The sequence below is a fragment of the Triticum aestivum genome, chromosome 4D (assembly GCF_018294505.1).
Source record: "Triticum aestivum cultivar Chinese Spring chromosome 4D, IWGSC CS RefSeq v2.1, whole genome shotgun sequence".
In the NCBI taxonomy this organism is placed as follows: Eukaryota; Viridiplantae; Streptophyta; class Magnoliopsida; order Poales; family Poaceae; genus Triticum; species Triticum aestivum.
Genome location: NC_057805.1, coordinates 189,811,071 through 189,836,841, shown reverse-complemented (window position 1 = coordinate 189,836,841; position 25,771 = coordinate 189,811,071). Strand labels below are relative to the sequence as shown.

Genomic DNA, 25,771 nt, shown 5'->3' with positions numbered 1-25,771 from the left:
CACCTGCAATCTATGATGAAGTTGACCTTGATGAGTTATTGTATGTGAGTTGAACTTTACACCATCTCTTACTGTCTTGTGTTTTTGTTTAGTATAGAGCACCAAGAACTTTGGTATCTGTCATGCACCATTATATTGCGGGACTGTTTTGTAGAACCTAGAGCTTGAGAAATGGCTTGTTGAATGAATTGCTTCTCTTAAGGTACTTATTTGTGTCTCACTTGTGAAGCTTATATAAGTGCCATATCATGTATTAAGTATCTCAATTCTCTATGCAACAGAAAGAGGTCAAGAAGCATGAAGTGCTAAAGAGGCAAGGTCATGATGAATACAGGGAAACAACTGAGGGAGATTTCTTGGGAGAGGTCACTTGTGGTGACAAGGTCATCTGTCATTTCTACCATCGTGAATTTTACCGCTACAAGTAAGCCATTAGTCCCTTTTATGTTTGTAATGCTTTGCCCTTGCCCCTGATGATTTGGTAAAGGATAATGATGTAAATCTGTGGTAAGATCATGGATAAGCATTTGAAGGCACTTGCACCGGTCTATTTGGGAACTAAATTCATCAACCTTGGTGCCGACGTTCATATATCACTCTTAGTTTTAAAGTTACTGTTGATTTTACTACATTGACGGGTGTTGATTTGTTGATAACTACTATAGAATGCTCCCTTTGTGGCAAAACTAGCAATCAAAATGTTTCCATGTGTTGTATTGTTCAAGTAAGTGCATAAATTACTCATGGATTCTACCTATTTCATCATTAGATAACGAGCCGAGTAATTGTTTTGTGCTCCTCTTTATGTCATCATGTAAAGTTTAATTGAGGGTCATTCTAATTTAGCTTTTTGCGGTACTTATGTGTTTCAGGAAGGGTATTGTTGTTGATTGGTTGGTTTGTTTTGAAGACCTTGGAAGTAAAGATGATTTTTCTACCAGGGTTTTGGAAAATATACTGAAGAGGAAAGGTAGAGATAGCACTGTTAACTTCTTCATACATCATTCCTCACAGCTTGAAATAACAAATATTTTAACACCTTGAACATGTAGGTATAATTGTGGAAAAGAAGAAAGACAATGAAGAAGAAGACGATGAGACAGACATGTCAAATAATAGGAGGGTTAGATCTTCCACTGTTTACGATTCAGATTTAGATTCAAAAGATGAATTGATATGATCATGTCTTTTGCACCATTAAAAGTTTCTCTTCTGTACTCTAGTTCTCAGAAGTTCTTTATGATCTATGTGTACCGTATTGTATCAAACAAGAGAACTCGAGACTGGATGTACGAGTGGTATGTCACTAGCTCCAGCTTTACATGATCTGGGTTATAGTTCATCAATTATCAGAGTACAATACATATGTATGACTAAGTATTAGTGCTGCTATTATGCTTCAGTGTCAGACATTTCAGCTTCCTTATTCATCTCTGGCATTTCGGTGATCACATCAAAGCCTTTTCACAATAGCATACAAGGTAATTTCCATCAGTTCCATCAGGGCGTGCGTGATCGCTTTTCAGCTGCGGCAAAATGTATTTTATAGGAGTAGTTTAGCATAATGCCGTGAGGATAGATAGTTTGGTCCCTGGTGATGTTCGCAACCAACCGATTAGCCACATCATTATGTTTGTCACATGATTGAAGAGATACCATTCATCACATATTGTAGCTACATAATTTCTCAAGTATTAGCTTTATTCACCGCAATGCTGCCAAAACACAATCTGACAAAAAATATTCACAATGTTATCACTATTACTTATCTTATTATACACTCGATTTCAACTTACTATATTGGATATATGATATAAGTTTTTTTGTATATAACTTCTCGACTAATGGCCTGGGCTTGCAATAGAATGGCAGGCCTATATTGGTTGTGTGTCTAGAAGCCAACACTATGTATACTTAGAGTAGGCCTTCGATTGCATGCAATTGACGCGCATATTATTTCATTTCCAAGATCAAAGGGGTCAACGAGTTCTCAAGCAACAAGCCTCGCTTGGTAACTGAGGTAGTCTATCATTTTATAGGATAGCCTGCATGCGTACAAGGTGTTGAAGTATAAATGTATAGCCCACCTTTCCCCAGTAGCTTGAGTTTTTTGGCGAACTGGCTGGTGCATGCCAATCTACATGGTATTATAGCCAAGAGATCTTGATTTCAAGACCTGGCTGGGGTAATTTAAAAATAAAAAAATTCAACTCATTTTTGGTCCATGTGTTAGGCCTGAGGGAGCCCACCTTTGCCCAATAGCTTGAGCTTTTGGGTGAACTAGCTGGTGCGTGCAGTTCTACACAGGGGAGAATCACATCAGTGCCTGGCTTTGGTCCGAAACTAAGGACTGGAATTGCAATTTTGTACTATGGGGTTGACAAGCAAATACAAACCTTGGCTTTGTTTGGCACAACATAGTCTACCTTCTGATGTGTCCCAATGTCTTTCCAGATCCTATCGAGCACATAAAGGTTGCACACCTTATCAAAAAGGAATTGGTCTTCCAAAAGTGATTAGAGTTTCCAAATCTTCAAACACAACTTCACCACCACCCCACTTCTTGTTCATCTCGATAATTTTAAGTTATTCCAAATCTTTTGTAACGCTCATCGCAAGGATTTAGTATAGTTACCATGCAAGGACTTTCATTACATTACCAATGCGAACACTTGACATTCAAATTGACTGCATACACTTCACATCAATTGTGCACCCATGGACTTAATTATCCTGGTCATGTTCTACAATTGATAATTGCTACCCATGCTCTACGAGGAGATAATACCCAAGCCTTCCTTATAACCCATTTCTACATTTGTCATTTTAATCCAAACTTGGCAAATGATATACTCCTTGGTAATCATTTTGAGATCTACCCCATCACCAAAGCATGACATGCATCTTTACCAAACCAAGAATCAAAGACTTCAACCTAAACATAACCAACACTACCGACAATGCCAATGTCATGGTTGATTCCCTCAATCGCAAAGCTTCTTGCAAAATCTCATGATTGAGCAAAAATAACCTGCTATTTGTGACGAATCCAGCAAGCTGAATCTTCAACTTGTTTTTGAAATCTACCTTGCTAGTTTGGAAGTCATTTGAAGTCGTGAACACTCTATCTGCCCCACTTAATGACATGATGACACTCCCCATCATTTTAGTTATTGTTCCTCCAACTAGTCCCAAGATTAGAGCTACCCACTTCCTATATATTTAGTTTGTGGAGTTATCTTCACTTCCAAATACTGGGGATGTTTCCAAAATTCTATTGGAACTAACTTTCTCTTCAACACTGCTTTCCATCCACAAACTAGCAGTCAAGTTGAAAGACCGAACCAAATCCATCAAGACATGCTTCGTGCATTTGTCGTCACCATTAGCATTAAGTGGGAGGAATGCCTTCCTTTTGTTGAAGTCTTGAACAACAACAATCACTCCACCTTTCCAAGTTTTATACGATCATCTGTATCATACTACTCTCAATTGGTTCAAAACCGGTTAATGTATAATCGTTAGTCCTCACATTATCTAGTAAGCTGAAGAATTAAGTGTGCATCGTTCATGACAACTTCAAAGCATATCAATCTCAATAGAAAATATCCAATGATTGTGAGCACCAATGTATGGTGTATTCACGAGTGATAATGATTCCCTTCGAGTTACTCCAATGAGGGTACTCACCTTTTCAACATCAAAGGCAAGCTTGCACCTTGATTTTTTTAGTCCATTCAACATCCTCGAAAGGCAGGACAAATTGCCTACCAACTTGAATTGCCTCCCATCCTCTCCAAGGTCCACAATGCTATTGATATCTCCCAACACAGATGCTTCAAAGAACTCGTCTGTGCTCTTCAACATGAGAATATTGATCTTTGTGAAAATCTCTTGATACAGGCCACCACTGGAATGATCATTCAATAGTACCAAACAACTCACAAGAAGCAACAACTCTCTCTCTGTCTCTCTCTCAAGTGGCAAAGAACAGCGGGAAGCACTCTCAAATATATTGAAGTGAGTAACTAGCTTGTTTTACAAGGAGGCAACCCAAACCATGAAACTTGTGAACCTAAGTAGAATCACAAGAGGGAACCATAGGGATCCTATATGGATTAAGTACAAACACTTCAATCCACACACATGAGCTAACACTCAACAAAACTAGTCATCACAACACAACAAAACCGCGCTGGCTGTCTACCGATGAGTGGATTTTATGCATACTTTTTAGAGTATATTCAAGTGCCAAAATCCATCATATCATATCCATGTAACACTTATTCATGTCCCCTATGCATAGTTTTGGTATTTACTTATTTTACCAAGTTCATTCCACAATTTTCATTTTTATTTAGTTTTAACTAATTTTCCTTTATATTTTGGTCTTCGTCTATGTGTTGACATGTTCATGGACTTGGGACATCAAAAGAACCAAGTTGGGGGTCAAACCAGAGAATATCCAAGCACCAGATTAAGCCCCTTTGGAGAGTTTGATGATTTGACATTTATTCAAGTGTTCAAATTGAAGATCCAAGGCACCGATGCATCTGCTTTTCTCTAGCAATCCAACGAGCCCAAGAACGTCAAAATCGGAGTTCGTATGAAGAAAGCGATGACCAAAATATGAAACAGCTCTCGAAGACCAGAGTGTTTGATGGCATTCCATATGAGCAGAGCTGCTTGTATGATCTCTTTATAGCCACAAAAATTAGCCAGAACTTTCCAGTTTTTGCTCTGATTTCGTCCCCGTTCCCCCCTATGGGATCTTGATGACCAAGGCTTGTATTGGACGTGTATATGGCTCCTCTAGTGCCCTTGGATGAAGGGGAGGAGGCTACATCAACAAAGGAGACCCGAGGAAGCTTCCTATAAGAAGACCTCCAACCTAGCTGTCGGGCGTCTCCATCTCTGTCCTCCAAAAGTTCCAACAGCCGCCGCCAGATGATACGTCTCCAACGTATCTATAATTTTTTATTGTTCCATGCTATTATATTATCTGTTTTGGATGTTTTATATGCATTAAAATGCTATTTTATATTATTTTTGGGACTAACCTATTAACCTAGAGTCCACTTCCAGTTTCTCTTTTTTCCTTGTTTCTTAGTTTTACAGAAAAGGGATATCAAATAGAGACCAAACAAGCTGAAAATTTATGGTGATTTTTTATGGATTAGAAGAAGCCCACGGAGCATCGAAGATGGACTAGAGGAGTCCCGAGGCAACCACAAGGGTTGTGGGCGCGCCCCTGGCTTGTGGGTCCCTCCAGAACCCACCGACGTGAGACCGACACTAAAAATTCCTATAATCGTGAAACCCCCAGAAAGAAACCTAGATCGGGAGTTCCGCCGCCGCAAGCCTCTGTAGCCACGAAAAACCAATCGGGAGCCCGTTCTGGCACCCTTCCGGAGGGGGAAATCATCACCGGTGAGCATCTTTATCATCCCGGGGTGTCCATGACGAGGACAGAGTAGTTCACCCTCGGGGCTGAGGGTATGTACAAGTAGCTATGTGTTTGATCCCTCTCTCTCTTGTGTTCTTGATTTGGCACGATCTTGATGTACCACAAGCTTTGTTATTATAGTTCAATCATATGGTGTTTCTCCCCCTCTATCTTCTTGTGATGAATTTAGTTTTACCTTTGAGGTTTCACTATTATCGGATTTGAGAACACTTGATGTATGTCTTGCGTGGGATACCCGTGGTGACAATGGGGTGTTCTATTGATTCACTTGATGTATGTTTTGGCACTCAACTCGCGGATTCCCGAGGTGACATTGGGGTAATCTATGCATAGGGGTTGTTGCACATTTTCGTACTTGTTTCTCCGGTAGGAATATCGAGGCACTCTTTGAGGTTCTTTATGTTGGATTGAATATTATGAATCTGAAATTGTTTGATGCATATCGTATAATTGACCCACGGATACTTTTGGTGACATTGGAGTATCTAGGTGACATTAGGGTTGATTGATGTGTGTCATGTGGTGTTATTTTACTACAAACTCTAGGGCTGTTTGTGCCACTTATAGGAATAGCTCAATGGATTGATCGGAAAGAAAAATTTTGAGGTGGTTTCATACCCTACAAACAATTTTATCTTATGTTCTCCGCGATAGGAACTTTGGAGTGACTCTTTGTTGCACGTTGAGGGATTGCCATATGATTTAATTATGTTATAATTGTTGAGAGAACTTGCACTAGTGAAAGTATGAACCCTAGGCCTTGTTTTCAAGCATTGCAATACTATTTTTGCTCACTTTTACTACTTGCTACCTTGCTTTTTTATTTCTTCAGATTATAAAAATATATTTCTACCATCCATATGACACTTTTATCACCATCTCTTCGCCGAACTAGTGCACCTATACAATTTAACATTGTATTGGGTGTGTTGGGGACACAAGAGACTCTTTTTTATTTGGTTGCAGGGTTGTTTGAGAGAGACCATCTTCATCCTACGCCTCCCACGGATTGATAAACCTTAGGTCATCCACTTCATGGAAATTTTCTACTGTCCTACAAAACTCTGCGCTTGGAGGCCCAACATGAGTCTACAAGAAGAACATTGCGTAGTAGACATCAAGCTCTGTTCTGGCACCGTTGCTGGGGAGGTTAGTGCTTGAAGGTATATCTTTAGATCTTGCAATTGAATATTTTAGTTTCTTCTTTTATCACTAGTCTAGTCTATAAAAGAAAACTACGAAAAATGGAATTGAGGTTGCCTCATATGCTTCATATTTTTAATGTCTTTCGTGAAAATGATGGAAAGGAAAATTGTGCTCTAGTGTTAGAAGAAGAAGTTAGTAAAATGTTTGGCATGAAATCTTTGAATGATAAACATGATTGCAATGTTGTTAGTTTTTTTCTATGAATATTCATAATACTAATGATGATTGCACTAGTCATGATAAAGAAGTTTCTTATAAGCATGTCAATTTTTGTGGAGTGAATAACCTTTGTGAAGACATGCCTTATAGGGATGATAGATGTTGTTTGAATTATAAACATGATGAAACCAATCGGTGGCTTAAGGTGATAGATAAATTTGCTACAAAATTATGCTCTCTTCATCCCATTACTTGTGAACTTTGCAATAGAGTTGGTCATCTTAATTTTCAATGCATACTTTTCATGATCGAATCATGACCAAATATTGCAATAACTTGATCACCTTTGAACTTTTTAATGAACTCTGTTTATTTTTGGGGCGTGAAGAATTGTCACATAAAAATAGTTGGTTTAAAGCGTTCATATTCACCGACCATGCTGAAACTACTCTTAAAGAAATCTATATGTTTTGTGTGGTAAATTGCAATGAAAATGCTTATATTGCCAACAATAAAAAGATGGGAAAACCATTAGAATATAAAAGAAATACTAATGAAAGGGTAAAGCTCTCCACTTTCCTTCCTTTTTGTCTCTCGTGAAACAGGTTACGAGAATGAGCTTCCTATGCAACCAATCTCATCAATAAGGAGCTCCAAAGAGTTGATTAAACCCACACATGATGTGGAGAAGAAAAAGAATAGATGGAGAAGCAAAGGTAAAAAGGTATCCCTCCCATATGATCTTGCTCCTATTATTTTTATGCCTGATGAAAGTGAATCAAAAATAAATGTGGAAGATGATATACTTGATGATGATATTGATTCTTTGCCTTATGGTACAATGTTCGAAGAAACTATTGAGGATGATTTTGTTATGCCAATTACTCATTGTGATGATTATGATTGGGAAAGTAATGATACTTTTCATAATCTTGAGAATCTTTTTGGCACCAACTTAGAAAATTGTGATGTTAATAATTGCTATACTATTGGTGTCACTCATACTATTAATGATGAGTGATTATGCTTATGATATGCAAAGCCACAAGCTTGGGGATGCTATGTTTGATGACAATGACATGTTTGAGAATTTATTTGCTACAATTAATGTTTGTCCCAAGCTTGGGGATGCTATGTTTAAAGAAGATGACATTTTTAGTCCCCCAAGCTTTGATGTGCAAATTTATTATGATGATAGCATGCCTCCGGCTTATGATGATTACGATGTTTATGAAAGTGGGCTTGGAAGAGTGTCAGCTTTAGATAGTAATTATCCCAATATTTTGGAGGGTGTTGAATCTTATTATAACAATAAAAGTGGATTTGGAGAGGTCATGACTTTATTTAGTAATGATTCCACTATCTTGGAAGAGGTTTCGATTGATTATGATGAGAACGAAGTTGCTACTTATGATGATTATTGTAATTACACTTATGTTATAAAAATTAGTGATGATTATATTTATAGCACTTGTCATGATTATGATTACCCTTTTTCTGAACATTACTCTTTTAATGTGGAAACAATTTATAGTATTCGAGTTCCTTATGCTACTCCTGCTATTCCGAATGAGAAGAATTTTGCTTATGTGGAGAGTAGTAAAATTTCTATGCTTGTGCATCATGAAAATAATGCTTTATGTGATGGTTATATTGTTGAATTCATTCACGATGCTACTAAAAATTATTATAAGATAGGAACATAGGCTTTTACATATTGCAATAATATCAAGTTTCCTCTCTATGTGTTTAAAGTTTTGAAGTTTTGCTTGTTTTACCTTCCTATGCTAGTTGATTCTTGTTCCCATAAGTTGTTTGCTCACAAAATACCTATTCATAGGAAGTGGGTTAGACTTAAATCTGCTAGTCATATTCTTCATGATGCTCCCATTATGTTCCAATTCTTATCTTCTATGTGAGCATCATTGATATCATCATGCCTAGCTAGAAAGGCATTAAAGAAAAGCACTTGTTGGGAGACAATCCAACATTTACCCCTACTATTTTTATGTGTTCATATTATTATTCTAGTGTATTAATCATGTTTTATATGTTTTGTTTCAATAAAGTGCCAAGTAAGACATTTGGGATGCTCTATGGTGATAGTTGATTTGATCTTGCTGAAAAACAGAAACTTTTGCGCTCATTGCCAGAATTTTAGAAATTCACAGAAGCGTGCTTTTGAGCTGAAATTGTTACACAATATTGATATAAAAATTGACTAGATTGTCCTAATATTTCAGAATTTTTGGAGTTACGGAAGTATAGGAAGTTTCCAGGTTACTACAGACTGTTCGGTTTTTGACAAATTCTGTTTTCATTGTGTAGTTTGCTTAATTTGATGAATCTATGGGCAGTATCGGAGGGTATGAACCATGGAGAAGTTGGAATACAGTAGATATAACACCAATATAAATTTAGAATGAGTTCACAAAGTACCTAAGTGGTGATTTGCTTTATTATACTGACGGAGCTTACGAGTTCTCTGTTGAGTTTTGTGTTGTGAAGTTTTCAAGTTTTGGGTAAAGATTTGATGGACTATGGAATAGGGAGTGGAAAGAGCCTAAGCTTGGGGATTCCCAAGGCACCCCAAGGTAATATTCAAGTACAACCAAGCATCTAAGCTTGGGGATGCCCCGGATGGCATCCCCTCTTTCGTCTTCGTTCATTGGTAAATTTACATGAGGCTATATTTTTATTCACCACATGATATGTGTTTTGCTTGGAGCGTCTTGTATGATATGAGTCTTTGCTTTTTAATTTCCCACAATCTTCCTTTCTGTACACACCTTTTGAGAGGGACACACATTAATCATTAATTTATTAGAATACCCTATGTGCTTCACTTATATCTTTTGAGCTGGGTAGTGCTCTAGTGCTTCACTTATATCTTTTTAGAGCATGGCGGTGGTTTTATTTTGAAGAAATTGATGAACTCTCATGCTTCACTATATTATTTTGAGATTCTTGAAACAGCATGGTAATTTTTTTAGGTTATGAATTTAGTCCTAATATGATAGGAATCTAAGAGGGATTTAATAAAAACTTTCATATAAGAGCATTGAGTAATATGAGAAGTTTGATTCCTTGCATTTGTTTTGAGATATAAAGATGGTGATATTAGAGTCATGCTAGTGAGTAATTGTGGATTGGTAGAAATACTTGTGTTAAAGTTTATGATTCCCGGAGCATCCACGTATGGTGAACCGTTATGTCATGAAGTCGGAGCATGATTTATTTATTGATTGACTTCCTTATGAGTGGCGGCCCGGGACGAGCGATGGTCTTTTCCTACCAATCTATCCCCCTAGGAGCATGCGTGTAGTACTTTGTTTCGATAGCTAATAAACCTTTGCAATAAGTATGTGAGTTCTTTATGACTAATGTTGAGTCCATGGATTATACGTACTCTCACCCTTCCTCCATTGCTAGCCTCTTTAGTACCGTGCAACTTTCGCCGGTGCATTACACCCACCCTATACCTTCCTCAAAACAGCCACCATACCTACCTATTATGGCATTTCCATAGCCATTCCTAGATATATTGCCATGCAACTTCCACCGTTCCGTTTATTATGACACGCTTCATCATTGTCATATTGCTTTGCATGATCATGTAGTTGACATCGTATTTGTGGCAAAGCCACCATTCATATTTTTTATACATGTCACTCTTGAGTCATTGCACATCTCGGTACACAGTCGGAGCATTGATATAGAGTCATATATTTGTTCTAAGAATCGAGTTGTAATTCTTGAGTTGTAAATTAAATAAAAGTGTGATGATCATCATTATTAGAGAATTGTCCCATGTGAGGAAAAGGATGATGGAGACTATCATTCCCTCACAAGTTGGGATGAGGATCTGGACAAAAAATTAAAATGAAAAGAGGCCAAAGAGCTAGTCCCGAGGCATCCACAAGGGTGGGGGGGCGCCCCTGGCTTGTGGGTCCCTCGGGAACCCCCTGACGTGAGAGTGACGCCAAAAATTCCTATAAATCGCGAAACCCCCAGAAAGAAACCTAGATCGGGACTTCCGCCGCCGCAAGCCTCTATAGCCACGAAAAACTAATTGGGAGCCTGTTCCGGCACCCTTCCGGAGGGGAAACCATCACCGGTGGGCATCTTCATCATCCCGGCGGTTTCCAAGACGAGGAGGGAGTAGTTCACCCTCGGGGCTGAGGGTATGTACCAGTAGCTATGTGTTTGATATCTCTCTTTCTCGTGTTCTTGATTTGGCATGATCTTGATGTACCGCGGGGTTTGATATTATAGTTGAATCATATGGTGTTTCTCCCCCTCTATCTTCTTGTGATAAATTGAGTTTTACCTTTGAGGTTTCACTATTATCGGATTGAATACTATTAAGGATTTGAGAACACTTGATGTAAGTCTTGCGTGGGATACCCGTGGTGACAATGGGGTGTTCTATTGATTCACTTGATGTATGTATTGGCACTCAACTCACGGGTTCCTGAGGTGACATTGGGGTAATCTATGCATCGGGGTTGATGCATGTTTTCGTCCTTGTTTCTCCGGTAGGAATCTTTGGGCACTCTTTGAGGTTCTTTATGTTGGATTGAATATTATGAATCTGAAGTTGTGATGTCTACTATGCAACCTTCTTCTTGTAGACGTTGTTGGGCCTCCAAGTGCAGAGGTTTGTAGGACAGTAGCAAATTTCCCTCAAGTGGATGTCCTAAGGTTTATCAATCCGTGGGAGGCGTAGGTTGAAGATGGTCTCTCTCAAACAACCCTGCAACCAAATAACAAAGAGTCTGTTGTGTCCCCAACACACCCAATACAATGGTAAATTGTATAGGTGCACTAGTTCGGCGAAGAGATGGCGATACAAGTGCAATATGGATGGTAGATATAGGTTTTTGTAATCTGATAATATAAAAACAGCAAGGTAACTAATAATAAAAGTGAGCACAAACGGTATTGCAATGCGTTGAAACAAGGCCTAGGGTTCATACTTTCACTAGTGCAAGTTCTCTCAACAATAATAACATAATTGGATCATATAACTATCCCTGAATTTGCAACAAAGAGTCACTCCAAAGTCACTAATAGTGGAGAACAAACGAAGAGATTATGGTAGGGTACGAAACCACCTCAAAGTTATTCTTTCTGATCAATCTATTCAAGAGTCCGTAGTAAAATAACAAGAAGCTATTCTTTCCGTTCGATCTATCATAGAGTTCGTACTAGAATAACACCTTAAGACACAAATCAACCAAAACCCTAATGTCACCTAGATACTCCAATGTCACCTCAAGTATCCATGGGTATGATTATACGATATGCATCACACAATCTCAGATTCATCTATTCAAACCAACACAAAGTACTTCAAAGAGTGCCCCAAAGTTTCTACCGGAGAGTCAAGACGAAAACGTGTGGCAACCCCTATGCATAAGTTCACAATGTTACGGAACCCGCAAGTTGATCACCAAAACATACATCAAGTAGATCACGTGAATATCCCATTGTCACCACAGATAAGCACATGCAAGACATACATCAAGTGTTCTCAAATCCTTAAAGACCGATAAGATAACTTCAAAGGGAAAACTCAATTCATCACAAGAGAGTAGAGGGGGAGAAACATCATAAGATCCAACTATAATAGCAAAGCTCGCGATACATCAAGGTCGTGCCAAATCAAGAACACGAGAGAGAGAGAGAGAGATCAAACACATAGCTACTGGTACATACCCTCAGCCCCGAGGGTGAACTACTCCCTCCTCGTCATGGAGAGCGCCGGGATGATGAAGATGGCCACTGGTGATGGAACCCCCCTCCGACAGGGTGCCGGAACAGGGTAACGATTGGTTTTTGGTGGCTACAGAGGCTTGCGGCGGCAGAACTCCCGATCTAGGTTATGTTCTGGAGGTTTCTGTATTTATAGGAATTTTTGGCGTAGGTCTCACGTCAGGGGGGTCTTTCAGCCGTCCACGAGATAGAGGGGTGCACCCAGGGGGGTGGGCACACCCCCCACCCTCGTGGGCAGCCCGGAACTCTTCTGGCCCAACTCTTTTACTCCGGGGGCTTCTTTTGGTCCATAAAAAATCATCAAAAATTGGTACGTCAATTGGACTTCGTTTGGTATTCCTTTTCTGTAAAACTCAAAAACAAGGAAAAAAACAGATACTGGCCCTGGGATCTAGGTTAATAGGTAAGTCCCAAAAATCATATAAAATAGCATATAAGTGCATATAAAACATCCTAGATGGATAATATAATAGCATGGAACAACAAAAAATTATAGATACGTTGGAGACGTATCAGCATCCCGAAGCTTAATTCCTGCTCGTCCTCGAGTAGGTAAATGATAAGAACATAATTTTTGATGTGGAATGCTACCTAACATAATTTCCTTTTTTATTGTGGCAAGAATATTCAGATCCATAAGATTCAAGTCAAAAGTTTAATATGGACATAAAAATAATAATACTTCAAGCATACTAACCAAGCAATTATGTCTTCTCAAAATAACGTAGCCAAAGAAAGCTCATCCCTACAAAATGATATAGTTTGGCCATGCTTCATTTTCGTCACACAAAATGCTCCCATCATGCACAACCCCGATGACAAGCCAAGCAATTGTTTCATACTTTAGTAATCTCAAACTTTCAACTTTCACGCAATACATGAGCGTGAGCCATGGACATAGCACTTTGGGTGGAATAGAATATAATGACGGGGGTTGTGTGGAGAAGACAAAAAGGAGAAAGTCTCACATTGACGCGGCTAATCAACGGGCTAGGGAGATGCCCATCAATTGATGTCAATTCAAGGAGTAGGGATTGCCATGCAACGGATGCACTAGAGCTATAAATGTATGAAAGCTCAACAAAAGAAACTAAGTGGGTGTGCATCCAACTTGCTTGCTCACGAAGACCTAGGGCATTTGAGGAAGCCCATTGTTGGAATATACAAGACAAGTTCCATAATGAAAAATTCCCACTAATATATGCAAGTGACAATATAAGAGACTCTCTATCATAGAGATCATGATGCTACTTTGAAGCACAAGTGTGAAAAAAGGATAGTAGCATTGTCCCTTCTTTTTTTTGGGCCTTCCTTTTTTTATTTGGCCTTTCTTTTTTTCTTTTTTCATTTGGCTACCCCTTTTTTATTTGGCCTTTCCTTTTTTATGGGACAATGCTCTATTAATGATGATCATCACACTTCTATTTATTTACAACTCAATGATCACAACTCGATACTAGAACAAAATATGACTCTATATGAGTGCCTCCGGCGGTGTACCGGGATGGGCAATGAATCAAGAGTGACATGTATGAAAAATTATGCATGGTGGCTTTGCCACAAATATGATGTAAACTACATGATCATGCAAGGCAATATGACAATGATGAAGTGTGCCATAATAAATGAAACGGTGGAAAGTTGCATGGCAATATATCTCGGAATGGCTATGGAAATGCCATAATAGGTAGGTATGGTGGATGTTTTGAGGAAGATATAAGGAGCTTTATGTGTGATAGAGCATATCATATCACGGGGTTTGGATGCACCGGCGAAGTTTGCACCAACTCTCGAGATGAGAAAGGGCAATGCACGGTACCGAAGAGGCTAGCAATGATGGAAGGGTAAGAGTGCGTATAATCCATGGACTCAACATTAGTCATAAAGAACTCACATACTTATTGCAAAAATCTACAAGTCATCAAAACAAAGCACTACACGCATGCTCCTAGGGGGTAGATTGGTAGGAAAATACTATCGCTCGTCCCCGACCGCCACTCATAAGGAAGACAATCAAAGAAACACCTCATGCTTCAAATTTGTCACACAACGGTTACCATACGTGCAAGCTACGAGACTTGCAAACCTCAACACAAGTATTTCTCAAATTCACAACTACTCAACTAGCATGACTCTAATATCACCATCTTTATATCTCAAAACAATTATCAAGTATCAAACTTCTCATAGTATTCAATGCACTCTATATGAAAGTTTTTATTATACCCATCTTGGATGCCTATCATATTAGGACTAAATTCATAACCAAAGAAAATTACCATGCTGTTCTAAAGACTCTCAAAATAATATAAGTGAAGCATGAGAGTTCATATATTTCTTCAAAATAAAACCACCGCCGTGCTCTAAAAGGATATAAGTGAAGCACTAGAGCAAACGGCAAACTACTCCAAAAGATATAAGTGAAGATCAATGAGTAGTCGAATAATCATGCAACTATGTGAAGACTCTCTAACATTTAAGAATTTCAGATCTTGGTATTTTATTGAAACAGAAAGCAAAATAAAATAAAATAAAATGATGCTCCAAGAAAAACACATATCATGTGGTGAATAAAAATATAGCTCCAAGTAAACTTACCGATGAACGAAGACGAAAGAGGGGATGCCATCCGGGGCATCCCCAAGCTTAGGCTCTGGGTTGTCCTTGAATATTACCTTGGGGTGCCTTGGGCATCCCCAATCTTAGGCTCTTGCCACTCCTTATTCCATAGTCCATCGAATCTTTACCCAAAATTTGAAAACTTCACAACAGAAAACTCAACAGAAAACTCGTAAGCTCCGTTAGTATAAGAAAATAAAACCACCACTTAGGTACTGTTGTGAACTCATTCTTTATTTATATTGGTGTAATATCTACTGTATTCCAACTTCCCTATGGTTCATACCCTCTGATACTACTCATAGATTCATCAAAATAAGCAAACAACACATAGAAAACAGAATCTGTCAAAAACAGAACAGTCTGTAGAAATCTCATTTGTTCGAATACTTCTGGAACTCCAAAATTTCTGAAAAACTAGGACATCCTGGATAATATGTATGTTGATCAACTTCAAAAAGAATTAGCATTTTATCACGTTCTGGTGAATTTTAACAATTATTTTCGTGAGCACAAAGTTTCTGTCTTTTTCAGCAAGATCAAACAACTATCCCCAAGAAGATCCTATTGGTTCTACTTGGCACAAACACTAATTAAAACATAAAACAACATCTAACCATAGGCTAGATAGATTATTTATTACTAAACAGGAACAAAAAGCAAGGAACAAGAATACAATTGGGTTGCCTCCCAACAAGCGCTAACGTTTAACGCCCCTAGCTAGGCATGATGATTTCAATGATGCTCACATAAAAGATAAGAATTGAAACATAAAGAGAGCATCATGAAACACATGGCAAGCACATTTAAGTCTAACCCACTTCCTATGCATGGGGGTTTCGTGAGCAAACAACTTATGGGAACAATAATCAACTAGCATAGGAAGGCAAAACAAGCATAACTTTAAAAATTTAAGCACATAGAGAGGAAACTTGATATTATTGCAATTCCTACAAGCATATGTTCCTCCCTCATAATAATTTTCAGTAGCATCACAAATGAATTTAACAATATAACTATCTCATAAAGCATTCTTTTCATGATCTACAAGCATAGAAATTTTATTACTCTCCACATAAGCAAAATTCTTCTCATTCGGAATAGTAGTGGGAGCAAACTCAACAAATTAACTATCATGTGATTGAAAATTAAGATCAAGATGACAAGTTTCATGGTTATCATTATTCTTTATAGCGTACTTGTCATCACAATAATCATCATATATAGGAGGCATGCTTTCATCATAGTAAATTTGCTCATCAAAGCTTGGGGGACAAAAAATATCATCTTCATCAAACATAGCTTCCCCAAGCTTGTGGCTTTGCATATCATTAGCATCATGGGTATTCAAATAATTCATACTAACAACATTGCAATCATGCTCATCATTCACATATTTTATGCCAAGCATTCTATGTAATTCTTCTTCTAGTACTTGAGCACAATTTTCCTTCCCCTCATTTTCACGAAAGACATTAAAAAGATGAAGCATATGAGGTACCCTCAATTCCATTTTTTGTAGTTTTCTTTTATAAACTAAACTAGTGATAAAACAAGAAACTAAAAGATTCGATTGCAAGATCTAAAGATATTCCTTCAAGCACTAACCTCCCCAGCAACGGCGCCAGAAACTACTTGATGTCTACTACGCAACCTTCTTCTTGTAGACGTTGTTGGGCCTCCAAGTGCAGAGGTTTGTAGGACAGTAGCAAATTTCCCTCAAGTGGATGACCTAAGGTTTATCAATCCGTGGGAGGCATAGGTTGAAGATGGTCTCTCTCAAACAACCCTGCAACCAAATAACAAAGAGTCTGTTGTGTCCCCAACACACCCAGTACAATGGTAAATTGAATAGGTGCACTAGTTCGGCGAAGAGATGGTGATGGTTTTCCCTTGAAGAGGAAAGGGTGATGCAGTAAAGTAGCGTAAGTATTTCCCTCATTTTTTTAGAACAAAGGTATCAATCGAGTAGGAGACCACGCACGAGTCCCTCGCACCTACACAAACAAACAAGAACCTCGCAACCAACGCGATAAAGGGGTTGTCAATCCCTCAACGGTCACTTACGAGAGTGAGATCTGATAGAGATGATAAGATAATATTTTTGGTATTTTTATGATAAAGATGCAAAGTAAAATAAAAGGCAATAAAAATAGCTAAGTGTTGGAAGATTAATATGATGGAAAATAGACCCGGGGGCCATAGGTTTCACTAGTGGCTTCTCTCGAGAGCATAAGTACTACGGTGGGTGAACAAATTACTGTTGAGCAATTAACAGAATTGAGCATAGTTATGAGAATATCTAGGTATGATCATGTATATAGGCATCACGTCCGAGACAAGTAGACCGACTCCTGCCTGCATCTACTACTATTACTCCACACATCGACCGCTATCCAGCATGCATCTAGAGTATTAAGTTCAAAAGAACAGAGTAACGCTTTAAGTAAGATGCCATGATGTAGAGGGATAAACTCATGGAATACGATATAAACCCCATCTTGTTATCCTCGATGGCAAAAATACAATACGTGCCTTGCTGCCCCTACTGTCACTGGGAAAGGACACCGCAAGATTGAACCCAAAGCTAAGCACTTCTCCCATTGCAAGAAAGATCAATCTAGTAGGGCAAACCAAACTGATAATTCGAAGAGACTTGCAAAGATAACCAATCATACATAAAAGAATTCCAAGGAGATTCAAATATTTTTCATAGATAAACTTGATCATAAACCCACAATTCATCGGTCTCAACAAACACACCGCAAAAGAAGATTACATCGAATAGTTCTCCACGAGAATCATGGAGAACTTTGTATTGAGATCCAAAGAGAGAGGGGAAGCCATCTACCTAATAACTATGGACTCGAAGGTCTGAGGTAAACTACTCACACATCATCGGAGAGGCTATGGTGTTGATGTAGAAGCCCTCCGTGATCAATGCCCCCTCCGGCAGGATGCCGGAAAAGGCCCCAAGATGGGATCTCACGGGTATAGAACGTTGCGGCGGTGGAATTAGGTTTTCGTAGATGCTTGTGTTGGTTTGGGGGTACGTAGGTATATATAGGAGGAAGAAGTACGTCGGTGGAGCAACATGGGCCCCACGAGGCTGGAGGGCGCGCCTGGGGGGGGGGGGTAGGCGCGACCCCCTACCTTGTGCCTTCCTGGTAGCTTTCTTGACGTAGGGTCCAAGTCCTCTAGATCATGTTCGTTCCGAAAATCACTTTCCCTAAGGTTTCATTCCGTTTGGACTCTGTTTGATATTCTTTTTCCGCGACACACTGAAATAGGCAGAAACAACAATTCTGGGTTGGGCCTCCGGTTAATAGGTTAGTCCCAAAAATAATATAAAAGTGTATAATAAAGCCCGTTAAACATCCAAAACAGAATATATTATAGCATGAAGCAATCAAAAATTATAGATACGTTGGAGACGTATCAAGCATCCCCAAGCTTAATTCCCGCTCGTCCTCGAGTAGGTAAATGATAAAAATAAAGTTTTTGATGCGGAATGCTACTTGGCATAATTTTCAATGTAATTCTCTTATTTGTGGTATGAATGTTCAGATCCGAAAGATTCAAGACAAAAGTTTAATATTGACATAAAAATAATAATACTTCAAGCATACTAACTAAGCAATCATGTCTTCTCAAAATAACATGGCGAAAGAAAGTTATCCCTACAAAATCATATAGTCTGGCGATGCTCTATCTTCACCACACAAAGTATTTAAATCATGCACAACCCCGATGACAAGCCAAGCAATTGTTTCGTACTTTTGGTGTTCTCAAACTTTTTCAATCTTCACGCAATACATTTGCGTGAGCCATGGACATAGCACTATATGTGGAATAGAATGGTGGTTGTGGAGAAGACAAAAAGAGGGAGAAGATAGTCTCACATCAACTAAGCGTATCAACGGGCTATGGAGATGCCCATTAATACATATCAATGTGAGTGAGTAGGGATTGCCATGCAACGGATGCACTAGAGCTATAAGTATATGTAAGCTCAACAAAAGAAACTAAGTGGGTGTGCATCCAACTCGCTTGCTCACGAAGACCTAGGGCATTTTGAGGAAGCCCATCATTGGAATATACAAGCCAAGTTCTATAATGAAAAATTCCCACTAGTATATGAAAGTGATATCATAGGAGACTCTCTATCATGAAGATCATGGTGTTACTTTGAAGCACAAGTGTGGTAAAAGGATAGTAACATTATCCCTTCTCTCTTTTTCTCTCATTTTTTTTATTTGGGCCTTTTCTTTTTTATGGCCTCTTCTTTTTATTTAGTCCGGAGTCTCATCCTGACTTGTGGGGGAATCATAGTCTCCATCATCCTTTCCTCACTTGGGACAATGCTCTAAAAATGATGATCATCACACTTTTATTTACTTACAACTCAACAATTACAACTCAATACTTAGAACAAAATATGACTCTATGTGAATGCCGGCGGTGTACCGGGATATGCAATGAATCAAGAGTGACATGTATGAAAGAATTATGAATGGTGGCTTTGCCACAAATACGATGTCAACTACATGATCATGCGAGGCAATATAACAATGATGGAGCGTGTCATAGTAAACGGAATGGTGGTAAGTTGCATCGCAATATATCTCGGAATGGCTATGGAAATGCCATGATAGGTAGGTATGGTGGCTGTTTTGATGAAGGTATATGGTGGGTGTATGATACTGGCGAAAAGTTCGCGGTATTAGAGAGGCTAGCAATGGTGGAAGGAAGAGAGTGCGTATAATCCATGGACTCAACATTAGTCATAAAGAACTCATATATTTATTGCAAAAATCTACAAGTTATCAAAGCAAAGTATTACGCGCATGCTCCTAGGGGGATAGATTGGTAGGAAAATACCATCGCTCGTCCCCGACAGCCACTCATAAGGAAGAAAATCAATAAATAAATCATGCTCCGACTTCATCACATAACGGTTCACCATACGTGCATGCTACGGGAATCACAAACTTTAACACAAGTATTTCTCAAATCCACAACTACTCAACTAGTATGACTCTAATATCACCATCTTTATATCTCAAAACAATTATCAAGCATCAAACTTCTCATAGTATTCAACACACTCCTAAGATTTTTTTACTAATTTTTAATGCCTATCATAGTTAAAGCAAATTACCATGCTGTTTTGTAGGACTCTCAAAATAATCTAAGTGAAGCATGAGAGAACAATAGTTTCTATAAAACAAATCCACCACCGTGCTCTAAAAGATATAAGTGAAGCACTAGAGCAAAAACTATATAGCTCAAAAGATATAAGTGAAGCACATAGAGTATTCTAATAAATTCCGAATCATGTGTGTCTCTCTCAAAAGGTGTGTACAGCAAGGATGATTGTGGCAAACTAACAAATAAAGACTCAAATAATACAAGACGCTCCAAGCAAAACACATATCATGTGGTGAATAAAAATATAGCTCCAAGTAAAGTTACCGATGGAAGTAGACGAAAGAGGGGATGCCTTCCGGGGCATCCCCAAGCTTTGACGTTTTGGTGTCCTTAGATTATATTGGGGTGCCATGGGCATCCCCAAGCTTAGGCTCTTGCCACTCCTTGTTCCATAATCCATCAAATCTTTTACTCAAAACTTGAAAACTTCACAACACAAAACTTAACAGAAAATCTCGTGAGCTCCGTTAGCGAAAGAAAACAAAACATGACTTCAAGGTACTGTAATGAACTCATTCTTTATTTATATTGGTGTTAAACCTACTGTATTCCAACTTCTCTATGGTATATAAACTATTTTATTAGCCATAGATTCATCAAAATAAGCAAACAACACACGAAAAACAGAATCTGTCAAAAACAGAACAGCCTGTAGTAATCTGTAACTAATGCAAACTTCTGGAACTCAAAAAATTGAGCCAAAATAGGACGACCTAGACAATTTGTTTATTGATCAGAAGAAATTGGAAAAAATATTTTATCACGTTCTGGTGATTTTTAACAATTGTTTTCGTGAACAGAAAGTTTCTGGAATTTTCAGCAAGATCAAATAACTATCATCCAAGAAGATCCTATAGGTTTAACTTGGCACAAACACTAATTAAAACATAAAAACAAATCTAACCAGAGGCTAGATCAAAGATTTATTCCTAAACAGAATCAAAAAGCAAAAAACTAAAAATAAAATTGGGTTGCCTCCCAACAAGCGCTATCGTTTAACGCCCCTAGCTAGGCATAAAAGCAAGGATAGATCTAGGTATTGCCATCTTTGGTAGGCAATCCATAAGTGGCTCTCATAATAGATTCATATGGTAGTTTAATTTTCTTTCTAGGAAAGTGTTCCATGCCTTTCTTTAATGGAAATTGGAATCTAATATTCCCTTCCTTCATATCAATAATTGAACCAATCGTTCTAAAGAAAGGTCTACCAAGAATAATAGGACATGAAGGATTGCAATCTATATCAAGAACAATAAAATCTACGGGCAGATAGTTCCTATTTGCAACAATAAGAACATCATTAATTCTTCCCATAGGTTTATTTATAGTGGAATCCGCAAGGTGCAAGTTTAAAGAACAATCATCAAAATCACGGAAACCTAGCAAATCACATAAAGTTTTTGGGATCGTGGAAACACTAGCACCCAAATCGCACAAAGCATAGCATTCATGATCTTTAATTTTAATTTTAATAATAGGTTCCGACTCATCATAAAGTATTCTAGGGATAGAAACTTCCAACTCAAGTTTTTCTTCATAGGATTGCATCAAAGCATCAATGATATGTTTAGTAAAACCTTTATTTTGACTATAAGCATGTGGACAATTTAGCACGGACTGCAACAAGGAAATACAATCTATCAAAGGGCAATTATTATAATTAAATTCCTTGAAATCCAAAATAGCGGGTTCATTAATATCTAGAGTTTTGATCTCTTCAATCCCACTTTTACCAATTTTTGCATCAAGATCTAAAAACTCCGAATTTTTGGAACGCCTTCTAGGTATATTCATGTGACAGCCTGGTTTTTTGCCCTTTCTTATTTGCTTGAAATTTCATTTGAAAGTTTTTGAAACTTGGAGTTTCTGAATCTTTTCATTTGGACTTAAACACTTGGGCATCCTTGGCTTTCACCCAAGTGTTCACTTCTCTCCCAAACCATCACTTCACTTCTGATCCACCACAAAATAACCTTTGGAGTATTTTTCTTAAATGTAAAATATTCATTTTCTCTCAAAAACCCTAAGCCAGATCTGTTTGCTTCAAGGCAACCCTAAATTTTATGGCTCAGAAAATTCTAAGATAATTCACAAATATTCTAGGGACCCTAGGGCACCTCCCTGAGCAAAAATATTTCATCACTTTTTGGAATATTTTTGCTACAGAAAATCTTTTCTGTTCTGGATAGAAATGGTGGTTTGTACAACAACTACCATTTTACTTGCTCCATTTGACCTGAACTTTCTTGTGCATCTTTACCTTAGTAACTTATAACTAGCCTCCAAAGCACAGCCCCAAACTCCCAGCCATTTGACCACAGTAACATCACAAAGTTACTGACCAGAAACATACCTGGCTTGTAAAATCTTCTCTACTGCACCTGGATCCAAACCAAACCGTGGTAAACTTCAAAACTACCATGAACAACATGCCAGACATGATTTTTGGATGAAGGCTGGCCTGAGGAGAGAGTTCGCGCGGTGACCACGCGTGTCGACCATGCCAGGCATGCGTGTCGACGCGCTCTGGGTGCCGCCGAATGCTCTGTTCGCGCGTGCTTGCTTGCCCCGCCTGCCCAACCATGCCAAACCTCGCCACCATCATCGTCTCGACGTCCTTAACTCCACCCTGGCACTCGCCGACGCCGGAGCTCGCCGCAGCGAGCACGGGCAAGGTCCGGCCAGCCCAACAGTGCGGGCGCACTGTGCTCGTCGTCACCCCCCTTGATCCTGTGCTCGTCTCCGCTCGCCCACAGTGGCCGCGTGACCTCCGTCGCCTTCTCCCCCTCTCACTGACGCCGCTCGTCGCTGGGCTCCGTGGACAGGTGTCCACCGGCGGAGCCCGAAGCACCCTCGCCGCTCGCCTATAAATAGAGCCACCCCCAGCCTCCTCGAGCACCATCTAGCACTCACACACACCCCAGATCGAGTACGAAGCCGTAGCCTGGCCGGGCAGGCCTCGGGCCACCGTCCCCAAGCTCGAGCTCGCCGGTGACCCCCTCTGGTCGCCGCGGTAGCTCCAGCCCCTCCCAGGCCTGGGCGACCTCTCCAGGGCCTCCGCCTCTCTCCGGTGAGGCCGTCTCGCCCGCTTGGAGCCCCTGGAGCGGCCTCTGCTCGCAGTCTTCCTCAACTCCGACGACCTCCTCGTTTTGCCTCCACTCGCGAGCTAGATTCCGACGCCGTCCGACCACCCCTAGCCACGCTACGGGTACGGGCAGGTGCGCCTTGACCTCCTCTTGCCATCCCTCCCTCTCGTTTTTGCCAAAGAGCCCTTGTCGCTGACGAGAGCTCCGGCGAAGCCGCGGCCCTCTCTGTTTCTCTCTCCCTCTTCCTCCACCTGACTAGCGGGGCCCGCTAGTCAGCCACTTAGTACACGTGCGAAACGGTACGAGTGGTGGCGCCCCTGGGCTTTACGCCACCCCCAGCTGTTCTTTTTATTCAAATTCATTTATATTCCAGAGAGCTTCAAACAATTTTAACTTTTTAACCATAAGTCCAAATGAGATGATTCTTTTTGCATTGTGTTCTTTGAAAGGAAATCTAACAGCTCACCAAAGATGAGATTTTTCTGAGCTGTTTAGAATTTCTGGTGAATTTCAGAAGTGTTCTTGATATTCTCTTTTTGTGTTTAAAATTATTTTCAGAAGGTGAGGCTTGTCTTGAGGATCACCAGGGGGCTTGTGAACCTCATCTGTACTAAGGCAAGCCACAACAACATTTTTATGATGCCATTTCAATATTTGTGATTTTCTCACTTAAATGAAATGATTAACCCATGCATTTAAATAATTATTGAATGATTTGTATTCTGTTAAATATTGGTCAGTTGTTATGCTTGATTTACAGAATAGTTGAAACTAGTTTAAGTGGGTAAAGCAAGTTAAAATTTATTTGATGTGATGTTAGAAATAATTTTGTTATGCATGTTAGTAATTATTTAAAGCTTTGTGTTTGCATTCTTCAATTGATAAAAATTTGTTAGAAAATATTCTGTTAAATACTTGTTTAATCATATTACTTGTCTTACAGAATGTTTGAACCCAACTTAGTGATAAAGAAATTAAGAGTTGTTGATAATGATATCTTTTGGTCAAGCATATGAAAGATTTATCGGAGTTACTTTCTTGCGTAGGAAATTAATAGAACTTGTTGCAAAATATTTTGGTTAAGTTGTGAGTCATTTTGAGCAAGTACAGTAATATGAGTTGTTGACGTTTATGCTTGGTGTGCATATGGATGATGTCGGTCATTTTTATCAATATGTGATGCATGTGTTGTTTTGCATTTCATGGCATGCTATGACACCGGTCATTTTTAGTTTAAAGATTAATCCTGAATATAACTCAACTTGAATATACCATTGACTGGGTCATGGTGCCGCTGAATCGAGTTTCTTTCCAGTGCAACCACATTTGCCTTGTGGGAAGGCCTTGATTCGGTCCATTGACACGGCCTCTGGTCGGTGCCTCCATCTAGGGAAGATTATGTCGTGTTTGCCCTGGCCCAGTAAGCACACATAATCTTGTGTGCTCGTTGATGAGATTATGGTACCGAGTCCCCGAGTGGGAGTGTTTTGACCACGACGGTAGTCGGGGTGTCTTTGGTAGACACGAGGTCACCCAGGACCAGCCTGTTGGGTATTTGGGTCGGAGTGGCTGGGAGAGTGCTGTGGCAATGGAGGGGTTTTGTCGGAATGCCGTTGGTCCACCCAAATGGGAATGCGAGGCCATGGGTTCCGTGGTGTGGGTACAGTTTGCTACCTCTGCAGAGTTTATAATCTATCGATAGCCGAGTCCACGGTCACGGACACCTCGTACTAGGTCCCACCATGAGTCAACGTTTAATAAAAATTGCACACTAAGCTATGAACTTTGCATTGTCAATGGATGGCAGAAAGGCCATCGAGGTATTTGGGACCAAATGATGGTCGTGGTTGTGATCGCCGTAAGGATCACGAGTTGTTCTTGAGAAAGACCACTATGGTGGTGTGTTTGTGGTCCAGAGATGATCACAGTTGGTAAGCTGTCCTGAGGGACATTCGGGCTTGATCACAGCATGTTGACGTATAATGTTGCATTATTAATAATTGGTTAAATATCATGATATTGTTTGTCATTATGATTATGCTTGTTGTGATCTTGCAAGTACATTCAATGTACTGACCTAGCGTGTCATGCCAGATTTCAGGAAAGTCTCGTTGGAAAGGAGCGCTGTTCGAGTCTAGATCGTGTCCACATCAGTGTCCCTGTGATATGGAGCTTCCGCTACGATGTTATTCCGCTGCCACGTAGTTGTTCGAGTCGAGGCCCCTTTATGTTCACTAAATAATGT

The 25,771-nt window shown here is 39.4% G+C and overlaps 1 pseudogene; it reads left to right on the top strand.

Annotated features, from left to right (window-relative positions):
• Nucleotides 1–1,180, top strand: part of LOC123096808 (thioredoxin domain-containing protein PLP3B-like) — a 29,364-nt pseudogene extending 28,184 nt beyond the window's left edge.
• Nucleotides 1,181–25,771: the final 24,591 nt, after the last annotated feature.